The sequence below is a fragment of the Phaenicophaeus curvirostris genome, chromosome 25 (genome assembly GCF_032191515.1).
Source record: "Phaenicophaeus curvirostris isolate KB17595 chromosome 25, BPBGC_Pcur_1.0, whole genome shotgun sequence".
In the NCBI taxonomy this organism is placed as follows: Eukaryota; Metazoa; Chordata; class Aves; order Cuculiformes; family Cuculidae; genus Phaenicophaeus; species Phaenicophaeus curvirostris.
This window is the reverse complement of record NC_091416.1, coordinates 3,880,579-3,900,624: the sequence shown is the minus strand read 5'-3', so window position 1 is coordinate 3,900,624 and position 20,046 is coordinate 3,880,579. Positions and strand designations below refer to the sequence as shown.

General features: G+C 46.6%; 1 protein-coding gene across 5 annotated transcripts in view; it reads left to right on the top strand.

Annotated features, from left to right (window-relative positions):
- LOC138730836 (opioid-binding protein/cell adhesion molecule homolog) overlaps window positions 1-20,046 on the top strand; it is a 328,199-nt gene that overhangs the window by 66,271 nt on the left and 241,882 nt on the right. The window lies entirely within an intron of this gene.

The following is a 20,046-nucleotide window of genomic DNA, read 5'->3' as shown; positions in this document are numbered from 1 at the left end:
GTCCAATCCTGCTCGATCCAGAGTGCCTTTCCTTTCTGCTTAGCTGCAGTTCTTGAGAGTTTGCAGGCTGTCATGTGGGATACTCAGGACCTTGCAGGGTTGGGGCTTTTAATTTTGCAGATCATCAAAGGCAAACCAATCCATCAATTATCAACGCTTCAGCTTGCTGCTGAGTAAATGAGGGTATTACCGTGTATCAATTAGTAGCATCGGATGCCCAGAAATGATAACAGAAGAGCGTGTTTTTGAGACGTGCCTGGCATCTGCACTTTCTCTGTCTGCAAACTGTAGACTTGGGGGGCTGATTGATGAGAAGCTTGACGTGAGCCGGCACTGCGTGCTTGAAGCTCAAAAAGACAAATGTGTCCCGGGCTGCATCAAAGGCAACGTGGCCAGCAGGGCGAGGGAGGGGATTCTAGCCCTCTGCTCGTCTTTTGTGAGACCCCACTCAAATTCCTGTGTCCAGTTCTGGAATTTCTGGAATCCCCAACATAAGGAGAATATGGAACTGTTGGAATGGGACCAGAGGTGACAATGAAGATGATTTGAGGGCTGGAGCACCTCCCATATGAGGATAAGCTGAGAGAGTTGGGGTTGTTCATCCTGGAAAAGAGAAGAGAAGGCTCTGGGGAGACCTTAGAGCAGCTTCCAGTACTGAAAGGGGTTCCGGGAAAGCTGAGGAGACTTCTTTCAAGGGCATGGAGTGACAGGAGGGGGGGTAATGGCTTTAAATTGGAAGAGGGGAGGTTTAGGCTAGATATTAGGAAGAAATTCTTCCTGATGAGGGTGTGGAGGCCCTGGCCCAGGTTGCCCAGAGCAGTGGTGGCTGCCCCATCCCTGGAGGTGTTCAAGGCCAGGTTGGATGGGGCTTTGAGCACCCTGATCCAGTGGGATCCAACACCCCATGGTAGAGGGGTTGGAATTGGGTGATCTTTAAGATCCTTTCCAACCCTGACTATTCTATGATTTGAGAAGTGGTTGTGGGATTTGGGGAAGAGAAGATGCTTCAGAGTTTGACTTCATGGGAAGAAAAAAGTGTAGATGCTCTTAGGCTGGTCCAAATCCTGTCTTCTGCTCAAGTGTTGTAGCTCTTGTGCAACATTGCTAGTTATGGTGGTTGGCTGTTGAGAATCTAATTATACTTGGGGTGCGGAGAGATTTGAGATGCTTTTCATTAAAGTACCGACTTCTGTAATATCGGATCAGTACGAAATTCAGCTGAAGCAGCAACATTCCTGACCTCAAGCTCTGCAGTCTGTGCCCTTTTCCCCCCTTCTTTTCAAGCCTCCGTGTTTGGGGTGTGACATGAATAGGTTCATTGGAAATGCTTATCTGGATTCCCTGCTGTTGTGGGAGCCGTTCCCAATTCCTCGGCACCCGTCGGGACACACTCGAGCTGGCACAGTGCCGTGTCCTGTTCTTTACACCAGTTCTCAGTGGTGGCTTGTCCTGTATCCCCCTTAGTTCATCACCACCAGGCTCTTATTATGTGTTCAGATCCATACTCTCTTTCTCCTTTTACTAATTATCATTATTCTGTGCATTGAATGGAGTCTGGTGAATGGTGCATTTTTCTACCCATTTGCTGGATGGAAAAATTCCTTTAGAAAAGAAAAACAGAGGGGGTTGGAAACTCAGCCCTTCTCCCTGCAAACCCCACTGCCTTGTTTTGATTTCATCTATTTAAATATATTCCCAAAAGGTTTAAATAAAACAGAAGGAAACTCTGTGACAGGTCTTTGAACCGAATGCTCTGCGTGTTTTCGTGCTTCAGCATCTTTTGAAGTTCTTCATTTCTCCCCCTTCCTTGAAACAATCCAGTGGGTTCAATGCAGGGAGTGTTTTGGGGTCACGAAACCTTTGGGTTTTTTTTAGAGGAAGAAGTCTGATAGTTTGTAAACTCAGTAAAAAAAATGGGTGTTGCAGCCTTTGATGATAGAGGGATGCTGCCTTATCAAGTTTACATCGTTGCTGCAAGGAAATGTGTGGTGTGCCCAGAGTTAATGGGGTTATAAGTGATGATGCACATGTTAATTTAGTAACTGATACTGTATAACTTCAGCTGTGTTTTGCAAACGATTCCCCCTTGAATTTCTCTCACTGGGGCCTTTTAGCATCCCTGTTTTCTTGGTGGGAAGCGGAGTCATGGCAGTTGGGCTGGCCAGCCTCACACCACGGTTTGGTTGGGGTAAGGGGTTGTGTCTGCTCTTTCTGTTTGCATCCAGCTGTTTGCAGCTGGCCAGCTGTGGTAAGGGAGGGGATTGCTGGAGCACCTCTCATACGAAGGCAAGCTGGGAGAGAGGTGGCTCAGCCTGGAGAAGAGAAGGCTCCAAGGAGACATCATAGTGACCTTCCAGTACTGAAAGGGGCTCCAGGAAAGCCGGGGAGGGACTTTTACAAAGTCCTGGAGTGATAGAACGAAGGGGGGTGGCTTTAAATTGGAAGGGGGAAGATTTAGAGTAGACATTAGGAGGGGAATTTCTTCACAATGAGCGTGGGGAGACCCTGGCCCAGGTTGCCCAGAGCAGTGGTGGCTGCCCCATCCCTGGAGGGGTTCAAGGTCAGGTTGGATGGGGCTTGGAGCAGCCTGAATCCAGTGGGAGGTGTCCCTGCCCATGGCAGGGGTGGAACTGGATGAACTTTCAGCTCCCTTCCAATTCAAACCTTTATCATTCTATGCTCAGGTCAGCCTGGGAGTACCTTTTGGGACATTTATGGTGACCTGTCCTGGGGTGGCAGAAGCTGATCCTCCCTCCTCCATGTCCAAAGGCATCTAGCAGCATTGCTGACTCTCCTGGGCTTTGCTGCCTTGAGCCAGATGTCCAACAACCATCAATAGTCCTGGCATGCTGGATATTTAAAGAGCATTTGTGTAGCACTTCTCTTAACAGCTACAGCAGTGCACCTGAGGGATTAGAGCTGATCTTTGTCGCAAGCGTTTAGTGTTTGATACACATGTTTATTATATATTTCAACTAAATTGGAGTCAATAAGCTATCTGCATAAATATAATGTGTATGAACAAAACACACATCCCCTCCCCAAATAGGCTATTTCCTATGCAGGGTCTCTAAAGAGGTGCAGGGATGTCTGATTCTTACTTCTGCTGTAATTGGCATTAAAATATAATGCTCTCCCTTCAAAGAGAGGCTCCCATACTGTGAAAATGCCTTTTCTGTCCAGGCAGGGGCCAAATAATAGCAACTTATAAGCATGGAAAATATTTAGAACATAAAAAAAAAAAAAGAGAGGAAAGAGGACTCTGAATTATCAGAGCTGATCCATAGCTTGCAGTCTCATACAATTTGTCTTTTGAATACACCATATGAACCAGCTATGAATAAAATCAGTCAATTTAACCCAAAATCAATGCTCTTTTGTAGAAGTGCTTAAAATCTAAGTGGAAGGGAAAGCTTTGAAGCTGCCTGTCCCTTGGTAAACGTAGCACTTACTCAGTGTTTGATTTTAGCAGAAACTACCTTGGTCTCCTCATGCCCAGCACACCACCTTCATTAGGAAAGCTGATGAGTAATTAGCAAATGTGCAGAAAATGATTAAATTATTTTTTTTTTAAAAGGAAACCCAATTTTTTCTTTCTATGTTTAGCACACATGGCTTCCACAAGCCCTGCTGTAAGGGGGTGGTGTACTGATTCCCTTGGAGTTGTGTGCTGAGATGGGGAACTGCTGGGGACACGTGTCCCCTGGCAAGGGCCATGTGTGTCTTGTAGGAAGTGTGGTGCTTCCTTTGTCTGCCTGGTGCCTCCAGGGGAAGCCCATTGCTTCTCCACCTTGGGAGAGCTGCCAAGGCTGGGAGTGCTGGCAGCCGCTCACTCCTCGGCAGGTTGGCAGGCTTGCATCTTCATGAGGGATCCAGGCAAGCCAGGTTGGCGCTCGCTGCGCGATAAAGACGTGCAAAGTGGTTCCCACATCTCCCTTCGGAAGGGAAGCTTACGGGTGTTGGGATAACCACACCGGTGTTTGAGCTGGTGTAGCTCTCCTGGCTTCAAGCTGTGCCCTTTTGGCTTCCACTCGTTGGCTACTGCTGGTTTTATCCAAGCCAAACTTGCAGTCTGAGCAAGATACTGGTCCCTGTGCAGTGCAGATGGTTGAAACCCCGTTGAGTGAGATGTTTAGGAATGGATGGGATGTTACTGCCAAGGCACTGAGCCTGACAGGTTGCTGCAGAGGTGCCCAGCGACCCCAAACTCTCTCTTTTGAGTCCAAGTTGAGAGTGCTGTGATTCAGCAGCTGTGATCTGGCAGAACTGGGAAGATTAGAAGGCTGCTTGGGTCTCACTGAAAGGATTTTACCCCTTTTGTTGTCAAATCTTGGCACCCCAGACTTGGAAATGTGTTTTCTCTGAAAGACTGATGAAGAAGTTTGTAATCCTGCTGGGAGATGAGCTCAAGGAGACTGTGATATGGTTGGGGTCTTGCTGGGAGGCTGTGGCAGAGCAAGAGAGTTAACCACTCTTGTCCAGAGTCTCAGACGCTGCTTCCATCAGTAACATCTCCAATTGTAGAACAACAGAATGGTTTGGACTGGAAAGCACCTTAAAGCCCATCCAGTTGCACCTCCCCCTAGATCAGGTTGTTCAAAGCCCCGTCTAACCTGGCCTTGAACACCTCCAGGGATGGGGCAGCCACCACTGCTCTGGGCAACCTGGGCCAGGGCCTCCCCACCCTCACAGCAAAACATTTCTGCCTAAGATCTCATCTAATTCTTCTCTCCAACTTCTTCTGTTACCTGTTACACTGAGATGATCGAGGATTCCACGTGTGAGCATGGAAGGGTTATGGCTGGGGTAGGAGTGAAAGGGTCATTCCTTGAGCAGGTCCATAAGATGGTTTTACTTCTCCTTTGGTGTCAGGTCTCCTAAAGATTCATGTTTTGCAAAGTGCTTTAACAGGGTAAAGCCTTCAGGGTCAACCAAGCAACCTGCAGTCTTTAGGAGGTGGTCCTAGGCCTGATCTTGTAAGTCCTCAGGTATCAATTACTGAAGTGAAAGGTTTTGTTCTACCTCTTTGTTTTGATCGATTGTTGATAAATAGCTCAGAGCTGTGATGGATGTGGTGATCAGAACTTTCAACTTACCCTGGGCCTGTCAAATTTGATGTATGTCAGATGTCTGCGCTAATTTATACAAATGCTTCAGAGTGCTCCAAGAAATCAAAACCTTGGAATCGCAAGAGTTTCACCAGGAAGAACTAGCTTTTCTCTCTCATCGCCAAAGACCTTGTGTTATTTTTCTTGGACAAGGTGATGATCGTGGTGTTGACCGGTTGTGAAACGCAACGTGGCTTTGAACTAGTGCGATCAAACCTCAGAAGCTGGTGGATGTTATGTTAATGACTGGAGAACCTAGCCAAAGTCCAGGTCCTGCAGTGTCGCTGTTGTACGCACACGGAGGAAGGCACAATCTTTCTTTCAGAAAGCGTAGTTCAAATAAACACAAATAGGGGAAGAAGGGAAACACTCGCATGTTGGCTTGGAGAAGGGTGTGCAGCTGGTCACTAGCATGGCCATCAGTCTAGCCCTGTCTCCTGTGGCTTTCTCTTCACTAGGTATGTGCTTTCATTTCCCGAACAGGCGTTTCAAACAGAAATCACAAAGCAACTCTCGCTAAATTCCACAAATAAAAGCATTTTGCGGCTTGGCCTATTTATAGCCAGATGAGTGAAGGCAGCTCTCAGTCAGAGGGACATCAGGAGGTTAATATGCGTACAGCTGGTTTGCCCAATTGATTTCCGTGACCATTAAATTCCACTTCGGAAAGCCTTGCACACACATTTCAGTTGATACATCTTAGATTGCGTTGTGCTTGAAACGGTGCTCGAAGCTTTGTTTTTTCTGTTTTAGAGGCAATAAGATGTTGCTGGTGAAAGGTGCTGGAGATAAACACGGCAGGGTTTGTTGGCTTTTTTTTTTTCCTCCTTGTTGTTTTTGCATTTTAATTGGCTGGCAACTCTCACCGTTTCTCCCCTCATCCAGTGCTTATTTAGTTCAGTATGTAATTCCATACACAATACGCACACGCTGAGGTGTGGTTTCAAGGTCTTAGTGTGTTTAGCAAATATTTCAGCTGAAACGATCTGTTCAGCTGTTACATTGATTGCCAAGATTACAGCGCGACAACAAACATTATTTGGGGGATCGGAGACGAAATTACAGCCCACTCTCTCCGGCGTCTGCAGCGAGGAGCAGATGCACCGTTAATTTTGTGCTGCAATGTCCATTACTCCACGCGGCGCTATGGCGATGCATTAGCATCGCAGCCAGCCGTGCCTGATGGTGCCGCGGCGGAGGCTGTAAACTCGCTGGAAGGATCCATGTGATGCCAGGGTGTGTTTTGACTGCTGGGGACCGTAGCGGTGGGGGCCAAAGCAGAGAAAGCAGAACAGGTGGTGGAGGTTGGCAGAGTCACGCTGGATGGCTGGGATGCAAAAAGCGGCTCTTGAAGCAGTGATAGACCCACAGCCTTTCTGGGGAGCGTGGGATGGTTGTACTGGCCGTGGTGGGTTTTTTTGACATGAGGGTAGCTTGTCTTGGACAGATTGAACAACTGCATCCTGAAAAACCTGTTTATTTTGGAAGGAGTAGTGATGGGCAAATGGGATGTCACAGAATCATAGAATCATCAGGTTGCAAGAGACCCACCGGATCATCAAGTCCAACCATTCCCATCAATCACTAACCCATGTCCCTCAGCACCTCATCCTCCTGTCCCTTAAACCCCTTCAGGGAAGGGGACTCAACCCCCTCCCTGGGCAGCCTCTGCCAGTGCCCAGTGACCCTTTCTGTGAAAAATTTTTTCCTAATGTTCAGCCTAAACCTCCCCTGGTGGAGCTTGAGGCCATTCCCTCTCGTCCTGTCCCCTGTCCCTTGGGAGAAGAGCCCAGCTCCCTCCTCTCCACAACCTCCTTTCAGGTAGTTGTAAGCTGGCATAGGGTGTCTTCTGGATGTAACATTGGGGCACGGTTGCGTTAGTTTGGGAGTCAAACTTCTGCTTCAAGCCAAATCCATTGGCTTGCAGATTGTGAGTCTGAAGTTAGTGGAGCTGCAGAGGGTAGAGGAGTTGGGCTTTGGCTTGCATTCTGGCTCCATCCCTGTAGGATGTGTGAATGTGGCTGGCACACGTGGTCTGACCTTGACAGCTGAGCTGGGAATGGAACACAGCTACCAAAGGCAATGGAAACACAGCCACTGTGACCTGGCTTGCCTCAGTTTCCCCATATATACGGTGGGAAGCATCCTTCTGCAGGCATGCAAGGGGAGCTGGGCGTGATGCTAGCGTGTTGTGATGTATGATGCTAGGGTGTTGTGACACACAAACATCCACAGGGCTGGGGAGGGACCATCTGCAAGGTCGAGGAGAAGGCAGCCCCGTTTCCTCCTCTCTGGCAGCAGAATATACAGGTGAGCAGGCTGTGGAGAAGGAGGATGACTTCCTTCGGGGAACAGAAATGACTCCTGTGCCGTCCTTCCCAACGGCTCTCGCTGTGGTTCCTTCCCTAAATATACGCTTTTCACCTCTCATATAGAAAGAGTAAAATATCTGCTCTAACACATGAAGCTGCTGCATGCAAAATGAGGTCACTGCACTTGATCTCGTTATGAACTCCTTCTTTTTATTATGGTTGGAAGTGGAATACGAACTGTGTTGTGGCCACGGAGGAGATAAGAGGAATATGCAGCCTGATGCAAGTTACTGCTTTGAAGTTTGGGGTGAGGGCTGTGCAGTCCCAAGGACGAGGCTGGTTAAAGACTGTCTGACCTTGAACGCGCTGCTCCAATCCTGCTTGATGCTCTTTTGAGATTTCTGGCAGAGAGAAGAAACCCAGCTAGAAAATTTGATGGAATGAGATTTCTTTGGCTGTTTTGATGCTAGCAACGGGGTCGCCCTTCTTATTGAAGCTGAATTAATCGATAGCTCTTTAGGAGTCGGTATAGAGTTAATAAGTGGTTAGCAGATGTTAGAAACATATTGCAGGTATTAATAGTAGATTGGTATAAATCCATCAGTAGATGATGCTGCTGGTGGCTACATGCCATGGTTATAAGCTGAGCACTGACTCGTTGGCCTGACTGTTAGGCAATCCTTTAACTGTTAACTTTTTGCATCTATTATGTCTTGTTTAACTCCCTGATAACCAGCTGAGAGTCCCTCTCTGGGAAATTTGGCCTGAAATAACACAAAGCACTCAAATCTCTCACCATCTCTGCCAAAATCTTGGGTAGCAAGTAATTTGTAAATCTGATTCATGCCTCTGCCTTGGATCCCACTCGCAGCTCCCTCCTCAGCCCAGCTCTCCTTTTTATTAAGTGTTTTTGTCTTAAGAGTGAGAGAGGTGCAAGGAGGAGGTGATCAAAGAGAAGGAGGGGGATGGAGCGAGATCAAATATTACATTTCTGAATGTTTTCTGCTAAGTGACAGTGAGGGAGCAGGGATGAATCGTGTGTCCAATATTGCTGCTTTCAATGGCTTTCTCTTCCAAATGTCACCATGGAAAAATAAAACTAAAGGGAAAGGGAAAAGGCAAACACTGTGAGGGACCTATCATAGCCGTGTGTCTTGCTAAATGACGCACACCAAATGCTAGAATGGTTTCGGTACCTTTGATAGGAGCTGCTCCCATCTCAGTGAAGTTAATGAGTATCCAGTTTTCACTGCCTGCTGGGTAATGTCAGGTCTAAAATACAGCAAAGCTGTCTGAAGGAGCCACTCAAGGGAGCAACAAATATGGGTTGCTGGCTGAGATGGCTCAGAATTGCTCTCCGTGGCCCTGGTCTTCTGCTGTGACCAAGGAGTTTGTCTGCTGGTGCCAAATGGAGAAGGATGATAAAAGTGGTACGGAGCCAACTCCTGGCTTATTGTGTGGATGGGGACCATGTCATTTGCTCAGCTGGGAAGCTGCCTTTTTATGGTCGACTTTGGATCTCTGGTGGCCCTCTTCCTTCACCCTAGCTGGAAGTCAACGCAGGGATCACAGAATCATAGAATGCTTGAGGTTGGAAGGGGCCTTTATAGATCATCCAGTCCAACCCTTCTGCAGGAACAGGGGCATCTTTAAGCACATCACGTTGCTCAGAGCCCTGTCCAACCAGCCTTGGATGTTTCTAGGGATGGCCTCCACTACCTACCTAGGTAAGCTGTACCAGTGTTTCACTGCCCTCAGTGTAAAAAATTTCTTGCTTATCCAGTCTAAATCTCCCCTCCCTTAGTCTGAAACCATTTCTCCTTGTCCCATCAGAGCAGGGCTTGCTCAAAGTCTGTCCCCAGCTTTCCTGGAGTCCCTTTCAGTACTGGAAACTGCTCTAAGGATGTGCTACCTGGCATATTGCACCTGCATGCAGGACTTTTGGGTCCTAGCAGAGGAGAAGACCTGGAGGAGAGACTGCAGTTGATGTCCAGTGATGTGTCCTGGTGGGATGGCGTTGGCTGGGGAATCTTGCTAGGGGAGAAAAGCCAGAGCAGTGGCTGCTGATACCCTGATACTTGTAAACTGGAGGTGGGAGAAGAGCTGAGGCTTGCTGTTGCCCGTCCTTCATCCAGTGCAAGGGGAGCTTTGCTCTGGCCTGGCTGCTGGTCTGTCTGCATTTCTGCTGAATAATGGAGCCAGCATGGGGAAGCGTGGGTGGTGTAATGTTGCCTGTTACCATAGCATCTAAGTGCTTCTGCAACGCTAATGTCTCGATGAAATGGGTTGGTGTTATTATTCCCATTAGACAGATGGGAAACTGAGGTGTGGACAACTCAGGCACTGACTTGGTCTTAGCGATGCTGTCACTATTTTGGGAAGACGGACCCCAAGTGGAAACCACAGCTCTGAACAAGGAGCTTGGGAGAGCTGGGTCCTTAGCAGAAGCGTGCTAGCAGGAGTCTTAACATCCAGGGACATGTTTTTCCCATCTGAAATGGAAAGTCTGAACCTGTTGGAGCAAGTCCAGAGGAGGCCATGAAGATGATCTGTGGGCTGGAGCACCTCCTGTACGAGGACAGGCTGAGAGAGTTGGAGTTCTTCAGCCTGGAGAACAGAAGGCTATTGGGAGACCTTAGAATAGCTTCCAACACTAAAAAAGCATGCCCTGGCCCAGACTGCCCAGAGCAGTGGTGGCTGCCCCATCCCTGGAGGGGTTCAAAGCCAGGTTGGATGGGGCTTGGAGCCCCTGATCCAGTGGGAGGTGTCCCTGCTCATGGCAGGGTGTGGAACTAGATGGGCTCTAAGGGCCCTTCCAACCCAAAGCATTCTATGAAATACGCACTGTTGGTCAAATGGGAACTATTTCAGAAATATTTTCATGGTTGCACTTGTTCGTAATAATCACAATGGACTTCTCTGGCTTTTTGGGGCATGTTGTGCCTCTTGCCTTTACTTTTACTTATTTATTTATTTATTTAGATAATCCCCACTTCACAGAAAGGATCTGTAGCAGGGGAATTAGTAGCGTGTCAAGGCAATTTCTCACCCTCTTCACCCAGGGCAGTTTACGCTAGGGATGCTTTAAAAAATAATTGTTTGGAGCCCACAATTCATTTATTGTTCACTTCAAAACATTCATGTATGATTTTGCCTCTTTTGAGTTTTCCCAAGTCTTAGGCAGTTGACATTTACTGGAATTATTTTGTCCCTAATTACCTCTGTCTCTGATGAAAGAGAATTAAGGCGTAATCAACATCCTCAGAGTATCTGAAGTCAGAGAATTGCAGAATGGGTTCGTTCCCAGAGATGCTATACATCATAAGGACAGCTTTTTTTTTTTAATCTTTTTGTTTCTTTGTTGTTTATTTATCCAAAGCTCGTTGTGGATTTTACTTTAGATTTTTGTATATGTTTCATCTCTTTATCTACCGTGTCTGGAATGAGCGGGGATGTTTATATTGAATTTCATGCTCACTTATGCCCAGGCATAGTTTTTGCTTAACTGACTGACATAGTTTTAAGAACCGTGGATGTTTACATATTGCGTTTCCCATTTCATTTGGGTTTTTACTTATTTTGAGCCATCTCCAGTCACTGTAACTTTGCCGCCACTTTATTGCACAGACGCTATTTAAAATACCGACATCTTGTTAAAAATAATAAAGGTTTAAAGTGTTATTCTTGGAGTATCTTCAGCTGGTAATGACCTTTCTGCTTCTGCTGAGCACTTGGGTGAAGGAAAGACACAGTTGTTCTTTATTACTGGAGAAGCCACACTTGCCAATGTCAAATTGCTCACGAGCTGTTTGACCTCCTATTTACTTCTAATTCCTGCAAGCTGTTAGCAAGAGCTACAGTAAATCAACCCGTCATTTGATCTTGCCTTTTGCGACCGTCACTGAAAGATTTTGTACTTATGAGCATCAGAGAGGAACTGCGTAAAACTCCTTAAGAGCATATTAGAGTTTACAAAGTGTGTAGGAAGTTGTTCATGGATATAAATGGTACAAATTATAGAGTAAGGGCTGTGGGAGAGGAGAGGAGGCAAGCTGGTGTCTAGCCTGGAGAAATAGAGGGACCAGCAATGGAAAACAAGCAAGATTTTACCTGGTGGGATTCTGCATTTATTTTTACTTCATGGTTTCAACACCGATTACAAGTTTAAAAGAGTTATTCTTTCCCCCTGACTGCTGGAGCTGCAAAATCAAGCTGCATTCACCCTGCTTCTTGGCTCATCACTAATAATAAAGATCCTTCAATGGGAGTCGAGTTGACAGTTGTGCTGAGGACAGTCATCACGGGCGCCAGCACCAGGAGTGAGGACGTGTTATTGTTCGGTGTAAACCATTGTAGAAGCATAACACCGCTTCTCCAAAGGCTCTTAAAAGGCTGCTCAGTTGTTAAGCTTCTCAATAACTCTGTTAGTGAACTGGAGTTCAAGATTTCCTGCAGCGGGGTAAACAGAGACGAAGGGAGATACAAAACAAAGCAGTGAACCTCTGATTTCTGCATCCGAATGAGGTGTGGGAGACCTAGTCCATAGAAGACTTATCCCGTAGCTCCGGCATGGGAAGTGTCTCAATTCCTGTCTTCTGGAGAAATTTGGCAGAAATCTTTGTCTGATAAGTGCTTGTTTTTCATGATTGATGGGAGCTGGGAGAATCTGGCTTTTTTTTGTGGTTCTGAAGTGGTGTGCATAACTTGCTTTGGTCTCCAACACAGAAAACAAAGCAAAGCATTCCATTACCGAAAGGGGCTCCAGGAAAGCTGGGGAGGGGCTCTTGATCAGGGAGCGCAGGGGCAGAATGAGGGGGAAGGGTTTTAATCTGAAAGAGGGGAGATTGAGGGTGAGATCTTGGGAGGAAATGTTTTCCTTTAAGAGTGGGGAGACCCTGGCCCAGGTTGCCCATCCCTGGAGGTGTTCAAGGTCAGGTTGGATGGGGCTTGGAGCAGCCTGATGCAATGGAAGGTGTTGGAACTGGATGGGCTTTGAGGTCTTTTCCAACCCAAACCATTCTGTGATTTAAAGCCTGTGATTACACTGATGTATCTGTGCTTTCAAAATAGTGGGCAAAAGGCATTGTACAGAAAACTCACTCTATTAAAGCATTTACTGATATATGTATATATAAAACCACTGCAGAAGGCAAAGCCATAACTGGTCCCTTTAGTAGGGATTTATGGTCCGGTTCTGCTGTATCATTGTTCCCATTTCTCTTTCTGCCGACGTAGTTCTCCATGCACGTTGTCTTTGCGAAAACAAGCCAGGGAGCAGGCACGGTTCGGCATGTTACGATCACTTGGCTGGATGTGGGGTGGCTCGCTATGGGCCTGCCTGCTTACCTAGACCAAGAAATATTGCTTTTGGAGTCCTGTAGACCCCCATGTGCAAGATCTGCTTGGTTTGCAGCCTGAAGAGAAGGGGACCGACAAAAGACAGAGTCACAGTATGAGAAGGCTGGGAAGAAAAATTCCTGACCTGTTCCATTGTGGAGATAAGCGAGGTTTAAAATTGGGTCCCTGTTTAAGTGTGAAGAGAATTGCTTTCCAGGGATAAGGGTTGCTCTGGCCAGCACCTACTGAAGTGCTACTGTGTCTCCTAATTGGGCTGTTAGGGAGTAAAAACGCGGTAATGACCTTCCTTGAAACAAAACTTGAGAGAAGAGGAAAGATGTGGAAGTGTGTTGGCAATCTGTGACCGAGTGCTTAGCACCAGGCACTTGGATATGGGGAAGATGAGGGCGATATCTGTCTCCAAAGAGATAGTAGTGCTGTGAAAACACAGCGAAGTAAATCACCGCTCCCTAAGCAGAGCCAGCTCGTATAAATCAACAATAATATCTCGGCCCTCGCTGAGCGCACGTCTGAGACACTGTACACGGCTCCAGTCACCGTGTTACAAAGAAGGAAATTACAGAATAAGAGAAGGTGAGAATTAGGGCAACAGGACCAGAGCTCTGTGAATATCAATTTTTTTTTTTGGTAGCACTTCTGAACAATTGGGGTCAGATTGTTTTTGATTTTTTTTTCTATAAAATCAAAGTAACACCCGAAATGAAATATCAGACGGTGGGGGGGATAGAACCAAAATGTTTTGAAAAAAATAATCATGCTCTTCTCTCGGCGTGGTTTTTATTTTTCTGGAAGCCAAAAAACATGGGATGGGCATAAATTCCTTCAGCAGACCCGGGTGTGAATTTCTGGTGGAGCCAGTTCTCACAGGCTCAGACCCCAGAATGCGTTGGGAAAAGGGCAATGGATGGAGGATGAAATTTAACTGAAATGTAAGATGAAAACAGAGAGCAGAGTTAATGAGTGAGGAGCGCAGGAGCATTTTGGGCTGTCGGGGTCAGACGGGGCAAGGGGAAGGAGAGTCGTAAAATGGTTTGGGTTGCCAGGGACCGTGGAAGTTTTCCAGTCCAACTCCCCTCCAGGGGTGTCTTCAATCAGATCAGGATGCTCAGAGCCCCATCCAACCTGACCTGAATGTTTCCAGGGGTGGAAAAAAATTGTAAAATATCTCTTCCTAACATCTAGTCTTAAATATCTCCTCTTTTAATTTAAAATCATCACCTTTTGTCCTATTGCTAGAAGGTTTTTCTCCATCTTTCTTATCAGCCCCCTTTAAGTATTGAGAGGCTGTGGTGAGGCCTCCTTGGAATCTTCTCTCCTGCTAGCTGAACAACCCCAACTTTCAGCTGCTTTTCATGGGAGAGGTGTTCCAGGCCTTTGAGTATTTTTGTGGCCTCCTCTGGACCTGCTCCAACAGATCCACGTCCTTTCTGGGCTGAGGACTCCAGAGCTGGACGTAGTAGTTCAAGTGTGGCCTTACCAGAGCAAAGTAGAGGGGCAGAATCCCCTCCTTCAATCCTCTCACCACGGCTGGTCGTGACTTTTAAGTAAGATTAGCGTTCCTGTAGGAAAACTGGTTGCCTCTGGAGTTTTGTGTGGAGCAGCATGATTGCCTTGGCCATGTTTAGCCTGGCTGGCTATGACAGCAAAACCCAAACCCCACAAGTCTGAGATGTAGGGTACTACTGCTTTGGTCGTCTCTTAACAGCAAAGGTGGGAAGTGCAATATTGCTGAGTGATATGTTCATAATAAGACTCACAGAGTCACAGAATAACCAGGTTGGAAGAGACCCACCGGATCATCGAGTCCAACCGTTCCTATCAAACACTAAACTATATTCCTCAGCATAATAATAACTCCTTTATTAATGCTCTGTAATGACCTTGCTGGGGCACAGTTGAGTGCCTTGTCATCTGTCCTGATCTTATTAGAGGCGTTGGCGGGATTCGGTGTGCTGGGTTGTGAGTTACTCTTTATCTCGGTTGCCATCAATATCGTGCGCTGCAATCGTGTAGTCATGATGGGCTCGTTCCCAAGAGCCTTGAATCCGTCTAAAACCCCCTTCGTGACTTGCTATTTTAAGAGCACATTCATAAGAAGAAAAATAGACATTTGCAGTAGACCAACAATGTCTTTCCTATCAACAGCAGATACATCAGAGATGAAATACCCTTTCTTCTTCCTTTTGCTGGTGCCACACGAGGGAAGAAATCCTTTTGATTCATGGGCTGGGGGTGGCTGTTGTCTCCAAAGCCTACTAATCACAGGTATTAAGGGAGCCAACTGGAGAAGTAGGTCAGCGCTTTGGCCTGAGTTAGAAGGAGTGGGTGCCACTGGAAAGAAAAATGAGCAGAAAGCTCAGAGATGATGTTGGCAGGGGGGATTTCTCAGGCTGGGAGAGAACTGAGAGGAGAAAGGCTCTGGTATCTCCAGGACAGATATGAGCAAACATTTTGTGCTGTTGTAAATGGATGAAATTGAATTGCTTGCTTGCTTGTAAATTTAAAAAGATAGTGTGTTTCTATCAATAACTGGAGGCTTAAATAATAGACCTTGGTCTGACTACCAATCTTTTCCCTCTTTAGGGAGAAAGTGTCTTAGAGCAGTGGGGGAAGCCTCCACAGCTTGTACCTCTATCTATCACGCACCTTATCAGTGGGTGTGCTACAAGTTCTTGTACCAAGTTGTCATCTTTTTCTTTGTCTCTTCATCCTCTTCTGCACTTTAATTTGTGGTTTCTATAATGCTGCTTACAAGCAGGCAACACGATGGCTCTACCCCAATCATTGTTCAGATTCAACTGTTGCAAAATAGCTGGAAGCAAAGCATGAATGTTGGTGTATGCAGAGAATGAACAGGATCCATAGTTATTTAGAATCATAGCATCATCGTAGAATCACCAGGTTGGAAGAAACCCACCGGATCATCGAGTCCAACCATTCCCATCAATCACTAAACCATCCCCCTCAGCACCTCGTCCACCCGTCCCTTAGAAACCTTCAGGGACAGTGACTCAAGCCCCTCCCTGGGCAGCCTCTGCCAGTGTCCAATGACCCTTTCTGTGAAAGATATTTTCCTAATGTTCAGCCTGAACCTCCCCTGGTGGAGCTTGAGGCCATTCCCTCTCGTCCTGTCCCCTGTCACTTGGGAGCAATTTAAATCCCAGCGTGGCTGCTGGAGTTTCTGGGGACAGAAGAGCAATGAGGTCTTCTCTTTTTAGACAATCCTCTGTCTACAAGTGCTCAGAAGCATCCCCAGGCTGAATGTTGATCCCCATGTCAATGGTTGGATCCTCAGGCTGAATGTTGTATGTCCCATTGTTGGCTTTCTCCTGCTCTTCTAGGGAAGGCAGGTTGAACTTGGGGACCATTGCAGTAGAAGAACACCATATGGTGGGACCATGCTTGCAGAACAGGATCCCAACCACGAACTCTCATGTTGCCTCCTCAGCTGAGCCGTTTTGTGCCCCACTGCCACACCATTAAAAGAAGCACGAATTGAGAATTAGTGCAGCACAGGGGAAGGGACAGGCAAAACAAGTCCGAGGCTCCAAACAACAAATTATTCTTGAATCAAACATCTCATTAATGGCTGCAGTGTCGCCGCTCTGCTTTGCATAATTAAGTTTCATGGGGCGTTACAATTAACAGTTGTTCCGCAACGTAGGTAGGAACAATCTCCCGTTTATTTACCCTGGCTGTATCTGAAAGTGCTGTGTGGTGAATAAGACGCATTTACAAGTAGATTAGGGTGCATTCTGGGTCATAAATTGAGTAAGGCTGTAATTGCTTTCCAACAAAGGAGAGCTGCAAATAAGACAGGCTGCCTCTCTCTTTTTTTTTTTTTTTTTTCCCCTCCCGAAACCCCTTTTTTCCTGTTGATGTGTGTCTGAAAATTCTCATCCCCAGCTAAATAACACAGTTATGGCATTGAAAACCTTGTAGAAGCTTTTTCAACTTGACAGCTCCTACTCCGTAATATTTCAAGGCATATTTTTCCCCCCTTCTTCCTTCTTGAGACTCCGCTGCAGAGACTTGTTTTAAAACCGCGTATTATGGCTTTGTATATTATCAGTCACATATCCGCATGTGCATCCCATGATGGGGAGGAGGGAGAGAGGAGATGCTTGGGTTTCAGGCACTTGGAATTAACTGGGAAAGAAGCCAAAATGTCATTAGAAGCACTCGGATACAGCAGAATGCAAACCACCTCCAGTCTATATTCGCATAGGAAGGCAGGCCCAGGAATTAAACATTTATCAAGGCAGGGGGATTAAAGCCTGACCACAAATACTCTTCTTGGTGAAGGGCTTTCCCTGCAAGGAAGGAAGGATCCGGAGAGTTAGCAATACCACTTGCATGCTGTTGAGGAGCAAGAGAAGCTCTCGCCGCCTGGAAACTCTCTAGGCCAAATGAGCTTTTCTTGCTTCAAATATTTCTTAATCGTAGTTTCTTATAGGATTATGAAGAAGCTGGTGGAGAATGTTAAAAAAAGAGGGGTTTTTTTCAGCCTGAAGAGTATTTCTTGGGTAGTTGGTAAGACTTGGAGCCGGAGTAGCTGAAAAAGGAGAGAAAGATTCAACTCCGTACCAATTCTGCTCCTTGTTATGCACTTAAGGAAGAGCTGCCATTTCCTGCTAAAAACCCATTTGTCTTGCAAATTTCTGTAATGAGCAGATTTTGGAATAAATACCATGTAATCTGCAGTGACAGTTCTCTCATTTCTTTTTTATTAGTTCAATCTTCTCAGCATCTGAAACACGTAGCGGTGGAGTCTCAGAAGAGGTTTCAGCAGCTCTGTGGGAGTTTTTTTAACACCTTGGCACACAACTCCGCCAATCGCTCTCCCGTTGCATCCCTCCCCTCTCTGTTACCTTCCATTTATTTATTCAATTGTATGTTTTAGCAGCATCTGTCCGTAGCCCCAGGCACCCTTTAAGTAATTTAGAGTACACGCAGCCGTGCATTAGCGAGACGTGCCCCATCACGTCATCCTCAATTCCTACAACAGCCTACAGAGCAGCAGCTGTGTGACAATCATAGAATGATTTGGGTTGGGAGGGACCTTAAAGTCCATCCATTTCCAACTCCCGTGCCACAGGCAGGGGCAACTTCAGGTCGCTAAAGGGTGGGTACAGCTGCTCTCTTGCTTAGTTTTCCATGTTCCCAGATACGAAGGGGAAAGTGGAAGGACTTCCTATGTCTCTTGAAGGAGTGTTTTAATATTTATCATGCCTATCATGGAGATTTTTTTGATGGAGATTGGTGAGGGTGGAATTTCTTTGTCCTAGAGAAGGTTAAATGAGTCTTCTTGAAAACAAAGGATGAATAATAGTGTGTTATGTTTGTCCTATGGTTGTAGTGGTCTGGAGCTCAGGTAGGACATGTCCATTTCTGGAATCCTCAATGTAAGAAGGATCTGGAGCTGTTGGAATGGGTCCAGTGGAGGCTACAGGATGATCTGCAGGCTGGAGCACCTCCTGTACGAGGACAGGCTGAGAGAGTCGGGCTTGTTCAGCCTGGAGAAGGGAAGGCTCCAGGGAGAAGTTATAGCGACCTTCCAGTACCTGAAGGGGCTACAAGAAAGCTGCAGAGGAACTTTGTAAAAAGGCTTGTGGTGATAGGACGAGGGGCAATGGGTATAAACTGGAGAGGGGCAGATTTAGACTAGGCATAAGGAGGAATTTCTTCACAATGAGGGTGGGGAGGCCCTGGCCCAGGCTGCCCAGGGAAGCTGTGGCTGCCCCATCCCTGGAGGTGTTCAGGACCAGGTTGGATGGGGCTTGGAGCCCCTGATCCAGTGGGAGGCGTCCCTGCCCATGGCAGGGGCATTGGAAATGGTTGGGCTTTAAGGTCCCTTCCATCCCAAACTAATCTATGGTTCTGTGTCCTTCTGGAGGGGTGAATTGCTACAGCCAGAGCTTGGAAAGACTCTTACGGCTGTGGGTGCAGGAGTTTCTCCACAGACATTGGAGTGGCTTGAGTTGTTGCTTCCCAGGGACCGTGGCACCAAGGTTGGTGTTGGAATTAATTGATGGTGCTGACTCTTTGGGCCTGCAGAGATGGAGAGCATGGCATTAGACCTTGGCCTAGGATATGCAATATTGCTGGTGGGGCAAAAACTATGTAAGAAAAAGCAGGAAGCAACTATCTGTAATTTAAATTTTGGGATAGGAAGAGGCAGCTCGTGCTTCTGAAGCTGCATTCTCCTTTTTGGTGGGTCTGAATAGGGAAGGTGGTAAAAGTAGCTAAATGAGACTGAGAAATAAATAAGAGAACTAGCAGCCTGCAGGATGGCCTCTGTAACCACGTGCTATTCAAGCTGACCTTTACCAAAGTGTGTTTAAAACTTGAGTGTTTCCTTTTGTGTTTCCTCCAGCCTACGAGTAAATTACAAATTCTATCACTTTTAAAAGAGTAATGTTATAATACTTGGTGAACTTTAACTTTTATTGTTATTTCTTTGTTTTCCTCCTAGGTAAGTGGCATTTGCTTAATGTTGAAGTACTTGAAGGTCCAGAGTGGGGGATGTAAAACATCCTTGGCTGGCTGGAAGTTCCCTGGCAGGTAAACCCAAATCTTTTTATTGCTTTTTTTCCCCCAATTTGAGCTGTCTTCTCTCTCTTCTGATGCCATGGAAGTGGGCTGATACCGCAGGGGAAGGGTGTCAAGGCGTGTGAGCTTCATCTACCGTTCACTGCTTTGTTGAGTTGAGTTGCGATTTAGATTGGCAACGCTGTCTGTCTTCTGCGCGGGGTTGAGCATTGTGATGCGGGAAGGTGAAGGTTCAAAATCCCCAGAAATGTGATGCTGAGATGCTCTGGGCTCGATCCAGCCAAGTGTTTCAGCAACAAACTTCCATGGAGCCCATGGCCTTTGTGTAAGACCAGAAGGGTTTGTCCACACCAAAGCAGGAGTGGGTGTGATCATGCTGGGTTGCTCTGGCCTTCCAGAGGGAGGCAAGGAGTGAAGTTTTGTGCTGCTTCAGAGCTGTGTTTTCAGGTAAATGACCTTTTAAAGCGTGATACCTGCCTCTAGCATAAACAACTATCTTATGTGTGGATTTCAACTGTTTCCATTGTACAGTGATTTTCAGTCTATATACATTCAGAGCAGTTTTCTCCCTCAAGCCCTTTTAACCCCAAACCTGATGCAAGATGATACTTTCAAGAGAAGCTCTTCTTTCATATGAAGCCCCAAGCAAGCTGGGTGAGATGCATCCTGACCGCCACGGGCTCCCGGTACGAGGTGCCGAGGGCCAGGAACGCTGT